At 37.1% G+C, this 8,548-nt stretch overlaps 1 long non-coding RNA gene across 1 annotated transcript; it reads right to left on the reverse strand.

Annotated features, from left to right (window-relative positions):
* Positions 1–596: 596 nt before the first annotated feature.
* On the reverse strand, positions 597–5,759 carry LOC116186582. The gene is made up of 2 exons (XR_004151603.1): positions 4,903–5,759; positions 597–4,818 (listed from the first exon to the last, which is right to left on the reverse strand). It is a non-coding gene; the product is annotated as an uncharacterized LOC116186582 (long non-coding RNA).
* Between the last annotated feature and the right edge of the window lie 2,789 nt (positions 5,760–8,548).

Raw genomic sequence — 8,548 nt, forward strand, 5'->3', positions numbered from 1 at the left:
AACATCATTATTTGTAAACGGGAGGGTATTGATTGATCGAAAAGCGATGAAAGTCGGCCGACCTCGGTCGGGCATCGTGCCACGCCTCGCCCCGGCGCGGCGAAAGATAGATCGACGTGGAAACGAACGCCATTTCCTGCCACGGCATAAATTTCGTTTCATGGAAATGAGCGAAACTCGTCTGGGCTTTTGTTTAAATCTGTTTCCGCGCGGAACTTTCACGGCGGGCCCAGAATTTATTTTGTTACCTCGTAACGCGATAGACGGAAATTCTACGACTTCGTTTCGTTTCGTTTCGTTTCGTTTTATTCGATGATATATTGCGAGGAATTCCTTTGTCGAAGTATCTCGATTCGATGAACTTACTTTCCAATTAAAATCCCCCCTCCTTCCCAAGTATCGTGAAATATGAAATACGAACGATATTATCCTGGTTGGTAATTAATCAATTATTTTTCCCACGGTATTTCATTTATATAAGTTCGATAGAGAGTCAATTTAACGGATAGATTCATTCGTTATCTCACTATTCGTTTTCTTGTTCGGGTAAGTGAATTTATAATTGGAATAAATTCTATTTCGTTTTTTTTTTTATTTAAACTTCTATTGCTAAGAGGTTCTTATCATAGAAGAAAAATAAATTACTCTGTAGAGTGATCTAAATGGTATTAAATGATTGAAATTACGAAATTCCTTGAAAAAGAGTGCACATACCGTTACACAACCCATGTATCCGTTCCCTCCTTCCAAAATCGCCGGGCTCAAATCGCTCGTAACAAAGATTTAATTGAGGCAATTAACGAAGACAGAGTTTAGAAGTGGGGAAACGAGAACGAGAGTGACAGGGAAGTGGTGCAAGAGAAGGGTTGTCTGGGCGAGTGTGACGATCGAAAAAGAGAGAAACGGACACGCGTGTGCCTCAATATTTATGTACAAGGTGTTCCAACAACGCGATTTCCAGCTAAAAGGGGCAAATTAATCGCTGTTATTACGAGAGAACGTACGCGCCTGTAAGAAATTATTTACACACGAAGTAATTCCACTGATAAAATTCAATTAATACATCCTTTGAAGCCGAAATTATAATTAAAATATTGATCGACAGGCGTGTTTTTTCGCAGGCGTCCGACGAAAGCTTTTTTAAAAGCGTCAAAGATGGATTTAATGTCGTTCCTCTTTATAACTCTATTATAATGTTGGCTGAAATTTTTAAAATAGTTGCGAAATGAACCGACGCTTTCATTGTTCGAACGAAATTCTATTTCAATTATTCTTCGCGAATATTCTCCGCGCGCACACGTGATTACTCTCGATAATTAACTAATTTCGTTACTGCATCAAAGCTTAATGGATAATATAAAAAAAAAAAAATTAATTTAAACATTCAATCATTTTACGCTAATTGTAAGAGGGCAGAATCGAGTGATCGATATTCAATCATTAGGGAAATTTAATCGTGCATTGTGGAAATAAATTAAAAAAAAAAATAGACTATGCTCGGAATATTCGAAACGAAATAATGTAAAAAAAAAGAATTACTTATGAATATTCATACGATAAGTTCCAGTAGGTCAATTTCTTCTATTTCATGGAAAAAGCCATAAACGATATCATCGTTATTAATCATTCGAACTATTTCTTATTTCCAGAACACCCTGTACGTCACGGCTAGCCACATCTACACGCGCACAAGCCAATAGATATACAGCGGAGTGTGAGACGGTCGGCGTAAGGGTGGAAGTCCCTGTGAAGGGTCCTCCACTTTGCCGAAAAGCAAAGGACTTCGAATGCGTTATTTGAAAAGGGACGTCCGTTCCGTTGGGGTGGAGAGACGAGGCCGAGAAGTGACCCTCCATGTATTATTCCCTTCGAACGTCATTTCAAAAACGGCTTATCCGCCGCGAGACTATTAATGTCAAGCCTCCTCTTCGTCGACGCGTAAACGGAAGGGAAGGAACGAGAGACGGATGACGAGGACTACTAGGACGACGGACGACGAAGACGACAACGACGTGAACGACGATCTGATTTGTCCAGAATCCTTCCCGATTTAAGGCGACCCCGGATTTAAATCCTTCCGACGAGCACTCCGCCGTAATGAAGCTGACACCGAGCTCGCCGCAGCACATTTCTCTTCACCAGAGAGAGAGAGAGAGAGAGAGAAAGAGAGAAAGAGGGAGAGGGAGATTTTTTTTATAATTATTAACGTCCGACACGCTGAGAATTACGTTCAACGTAATTTTCGATGAAATAAAATATCATCCGGCTGTATATTACGGTTTTACCGTCGATATCCATAGCCCGACACGAAACTGGCCGGATATAAAATTATTCGTGTTCCTTTGCGCACGATTATTCGCGTTCCGTTATGGAATTTTCGTCCAACGTTACACGCCGCGTTTTACCTGCACGCGGTTCACGTACGCAACGTTGATCGATTCAAGCGCATCAAAGGGGGATCAACGCGCGAACGTGTTACGCGCTTGGCTGTGAATCGCTGTGAATAACCGACCGTTCACCCTTGAGCGAGGAGAGCCGTGAAGTCCGCGATTGATTCACTGTGAATTGGTTCACAGGTGAATTTCAATCGGTTGTCTTGAATTTTATGAAGAGAAATTATTCGTGAAGCGTAAAAGCGAACAATTTGAGAGGGATGTCTCAGGAAAAATTACGCAATTAATTATTCGAATAATAAAAAAATATATCACGAGGAAAATCGTGACGAAAAATAAAACACGAAGATAATCGAAAAGTAGAGAAACAATTCGTACGCGAAATAAAGCAACCTCTGTCAGTCGCGGGATCCTCCCATTTGGAAGGATTAGAACATAACGTCGCATTCTCGTCGTGAATATCCTTTTCCCTTTTTTCTCTCTCTCTCTCTCAACCAACCCTACTACTTCATAAACGTTTTCATAAATTCCGGAACGCAGCGCCACGACGAACAGGACATAAAAATCGGCCGATTATTCTAGCTACGTGGGGGACAGTTAAGCGTTATCCGGCAGATTGTCTGCAACGTTCGAACGTTTCCATCGCGGTACGGATAAAAACGCATCGCTTACCGATATCGAAAAATCGTTAGGAAGAGCGTAACCCCGCCAGATATATACGTCGAGAGATTCCCCGGCGTCGCGTGTATAGGAGTATCGAGGAGAGACGCGTATACCTATCTATAGTCCATACCCTAGGCTCTCACGCCATTTCAATTATTCTTCGTTACAGATCTCGCGGCCGCGAAACGTTTTACTCATTTGCGAGCATTGCTCGCGATCCTCGTGTTTGCTTTCCGAAGATTGCCGCGATAAATCAACGCATCCACTGAGAGATCGGGAGAATCAAGGAGGGCGCCGAGTTTTTTATTCGGTTCGATTTTCCAGCGAGCAGGCATGAAGGATGGCAGCAGGATAAAGAGAATCGAGTGGACGTGATTTACCGCACGAGCCCGTTTGTATAGTTACGTAACGAGTTTTCGTTTTAATCTAAATATTCTGTTTCTATTGTGCCGTCCGTAGCGCAGACATGATTTTTCCCCGGAGCATCGATTCGAACGGTAGATAAATAAAAAAGAAAAACAAGAAATGTTCGAGACGCCTACCGTGTCCAGACGTCTCGTCGACACTTTTATTATGGCAATCGTAAAATAAGTTAGCGATCACCTGTGTTCGGTTGACCAAATTTATGTCTCAGGCGAGGCTGATTTTATATCGTATCGAAAAGGATTTTTCGTATCGGACGATGTTCACGACGATAGAACGCGTTTTCGTGGCGTTCGAGCGAAATACACGAGATATGTTTAATTACGATAAAAACCGGACGAGAACATCTTATTTTTAATTCCGTCGAATGAAAGTGTAAAAATCGTGAGAGCAAAATGGCAACAGGAAGAATGGGGTGCGGGACTGAGGGAAAGAGCGCTTACGGTTTTGTTAATTAAATTTCTAAATTAATCCAGGTCGTCGCGACGCCACGGGCGAGCTAATAGTTTCTCTTTATCCCGGCACAGCGAACAGCTGAGAAAGTCGACATTTCTAGCACGTGCGACTACGTTCCTACAATCGTTTTCCACAGATCTGGAAAAAGGAAACTTGCTTTCCTTTGCCTTGAACTTTATGCCGACGTATACATGATCATCGGTTATAAGATTTACTGTCACTTTCCAATGACGAAATTAACCTTTCGAACGATCAAAGAAATGAATTGGATCGATAATCTTGCGAAAATTCGATATTTCGACGACTAAATTTATGTTAAATTTTATAAATCACAATAGAAGCTTCCGAAAAAGCTCAATGGATTGAAATTTTAATGTACCATATAATAGAGGTAATCCTAATATAATACGGTATTTACATAATATCATTTTAATAAAACATAGTTCATAAATTGTAACAATGCTCTTACGGTCAATATAACACAGTCAATATAAATTTTAATAATACTGACGTAATAATACTGTAATGTTTCCATTTTACAGTATTGAATAAAATTGAAACAAAAATTTTAAAAATACATTTTCCTCGAAACTAAATCCCGTATTATAGGATTAACCATGTATAATAATATACGAAAATATGAATAATAAGCTATTTTCGTTAACGAAAATATTGAAATCAATCGAGTTACTCAATCGTGTCATTAATTAAATGTTTTCAATAAATATTCATGCATTCACAGAAATTACAAACTTACCGCATTCGATGAGATGTCAAATCATCACGATTCGATAAATATTTACACGATGAAGATTCTTCTTTGCAAACATGCTGTGCCAGTAGTTCACGCGTGTAATGATATTAAGTGTATTTAACCTATATCCTGAAAATAAAGCAGAAAATTAATATCAACATGAATATTGGATTATTACCATCAATGACATCATTATGTACTAAATTAGTGTACCGTTTAAAATCGTCAGCATTTCCAAAATAAAGATAAAATATACACATTCGTTCTCGAAATTTGTGACCGAAAATACGACACTGTTAACTACGCAGTTAACGTGGTTCACGTTATTATTTACGCGGGAACTCTCATTGGAGTCTATAAACGAGTTTCAAGTTTAGATCTTGACGTTTATCACTTTTCACTGCTCACTTTTTGAAAGTTATGAACTTCTCTGAAATTATGAATCACAAACAAATGTCGTTATTTGATTCTAAATGTACCGAACCGAAATGGACGAAAAGAACGTAAAATTCCAACATGGCTGACAAAGGAATGCGCAATACGTCTCGCGCATCGAATTGCGCATATATCTTGCGCATAAAACGCGCGAATTGCGTAGAAAAGAATACCAAAAGTATTCACGACAATAAATTACTAAAAATATTTGCAATTAACACATTCGCGATAACTATTAATAAAATTGTATAAAATAATAAGATACGGTTACGTTTTAATTATAAATCGAGTAGATAACACGATATGATTATAACGCGATCAAGAAAGATTTTATTAAAGCGACCTTGTTTTTACATGTATTTTTTTTTTAAATATCCATTTTTCACTGCTTACTTCTTGAAACTTTTATAAAATTATAAATCAAATAAATGTTATTGTTCTCCTTCGATTCTACAGATGCCGAACTGAACCGAACGAAAAGAATTCCAACATGGCTGAACAAGGAATGCGCAATACATCTCGCGCATCGAATTGCGCATACGTCTTGCGCATCAATCGCACATACATTTTGCACATCAAATCGTGCATATATCTTGCATATAAATCGCGTGAAATGCATAGAAAAGAGCATCAAGACAATAAATTATTTTAAACAGTTATATTCACGATAGTTGCTAAAAAAAACTGCACAAAATAATGACCTACGATCACATCTTGATTATAAATCGGATAATACGATGTAATTATTATTTAAGAGAAATATTATTAAAACATCCTTTTTTTATACGTCTCTTTTTTTCAAGAATAATCATTTTCCATTATTCACTTTTTAGAAATTATGAAATTTTCTGAAATTATGAATCACAAATGAACATTGTTATTTGATTCTACATATACTATATCGAAAAAAAGAATACAGAATTAGCTGGTAAAGAGATGCGTAATATATCTTGCGCATCAAATTGCGCATATACCTTGCGCATCGAATCGCGCATACATCTTGCACATAAATCGCGCCAAATGCACAGAAAAAGACGCCATATTTAGTGTTAAATTTCGTTCGACAATGAATTGCTTTTTATATCGACGTATGGTCGCGATAGAATTGTATAAAATAACGAATTACGGTTTTAAAATCGGATAGATAATATAATGTGGTTATAATTCAATCAAAGAAGTTTTTATCAAAGTGTCTTTTGTACGTTAATAACCTCTTTCAACTCAAACTTCACGTTTTAAAAAGTTCTTATTAAGAAAAGTGTGCCAAAATTGGATGCAGTGTTTGATTGTTCTATTCAATTAAGATATAGACAAGATTCCAAGGATCCCAAATATGGATACATAGAGGTACGTACTCATCTTTGTCAGAATAAAGGAAGTATTCATGAATTTTTCATGAATATCCCAAAGATCGTTTTTCTCTTTATTGAATCTCTATTACGCTGTAAGAGAGAGTACACTCTGCTGTACAACTTAAAAATTCATAACCATATCATTTATTAAACGTTTCGTTATATATTCATTCTCTTGTCTCTTGTTCGAAAACCATTAGTTTTATACAAATCTATCATTTCGTATTGACGAATGATACAATTAAACAAGTACATATTTTCGATAAGTAAAAATAACGTTTCGCGTCAAAAAATTCGTCGTATATCGTTTTTATGAGACCAATTTTATATTGCAACATTAATATATTTTACAAGTGATTGTGTCCTATATGTATCCGCGCAAATCGTAAGAAAAAACGAATAGAAACTAAGAAGTAGGTATCGTTGGACAGGGAATGGGAATGGTAACCCTATCCTTGTGTTTGAAATACGATTGTGACGCTGATATAAAGCATGTCACAGGGTTGGAACTTTTATAGCGTACTAAAACCACAGGATCGAGAATGATCCATAGGATAAAGATTCGGAGACACCGAACGGCTGAAGATATCCGATCCTTCGACCTCGTACACACGGGACCAACTGATTGTTTGACGTCGACGTGATATCACTTCCTGTCGCGATATCCTCATATAGTTCGATACGTCGGATTTGGACATTGTTTACAGGTTAAATATCCTGGTGTGCACAGAATATTCTCTTACTTGGTGACGATGTAATATCGGTGACGATTTTAAAATTAAAATTTAGATAATAGAAATAAAATATTATTTGTTGAACATTAAAATTTTCCCGTATGAATATAAATCTTTATAAATTTTGAAAAAAAAATATAATTGTCTCATTTTGTCATTTAATTTTTTAATCGATGATAAATAATAATGAAATGCAAAGAATAATCTAAAGTTGGAATAAAACAAAGAATTATAAGAGGCGATGAAAAATGTCGTTAAGAGAAACGATGAAAACTGTAATTGCGCGAATAGGATAAAAAACGAGGATTCATAATGGAACACCGTGGTCGTAGAAATTTCTTTTATTCGGCATAGAACGGACAATATATCGCCTAAGAAAATTAGTGATCATCGATTTATTGCAACTTTTTTTTATCGGTCCCGAGTGTTTTCCCACGAATAAAATGGCGATGAGGTCGTAAACGAACGTCGAAGAGACAAGAAGAACGATGCCACTTCACGAGAGCGGCCGTTAAGGTTAAGTTGAGTTATCGTCGTGGATTCTTCCAACGGATCGACGTTGATACATCGTTTTACAAGCTTACATGCCACCCATTTACAATAAATTAACTGATCAAATATATACTTCCATTGATATAACGAAACTTGAATTTATCGTAGAAAATTTTGATAGGCAAGTCATAAAGAAAGGGAGAACATTTTAATCAAAATTATGAAACGTGCACAAATATTATAAACAATAAAAAATTCCGGTTATTTGAAAATAAAGAATCGAATGATACTTATTTTCAATCGCGTTGTTTAAGAATCGAGAATCAATTGACGTTCGAACAACGATACGCGTAAGTAATATAAAAAAAAAAAAGAGACGAGAAAAAATAATGGGAGGGAGGAGGGAGGGAGGGAAAAGCAAGAAATAGTCTTTATTCGAACGATATTTAAACGAAACGACTGGATTCGCAGCGCGATTCATCAAACGATTCGACAGTTTAAGAGCGGATCAAGCTCAAATTTATAACGGCATGGCTCAAAATGGACGGTAAATTTTAATTCGGGATTCGTAGCTCCCGGCACACGGATTCTCATATATATTTAAATCGTTAAATTACAATGTAAAAGTGTGACCGTTGTTAGCATCGACACCATGGCAATTCCATCCATCGTTTCGCCGCGCAAAAATAATACACGGCTAATGGAGCTCGTACGAATCGTAATTATGACACATTCAAACCATCGATACGAACCGAGGGGTGTGAATAACAATTTACGAGCACAGTCGCGTTTAACGAGTTCAAAGACCCTTACGATCCACGTCATTACCAGCACGTAGACCGCGTG

The sequence above is a fragment of the Apis dorsata genome, unplaced genomic scaffold, assembly GCF_000469605.1.
Source record: "Apis dorsata unplaced genomic scaffold, Apis dorsata 1.3 scaffold_962, whole genome shotgun sequence".
Classification (NCBI taxonomy): Eukaryota; Metazoa; Arthropoda; class Insecta; order Hymenoptera; family Apidae; genus Apis; species Apis dorsata.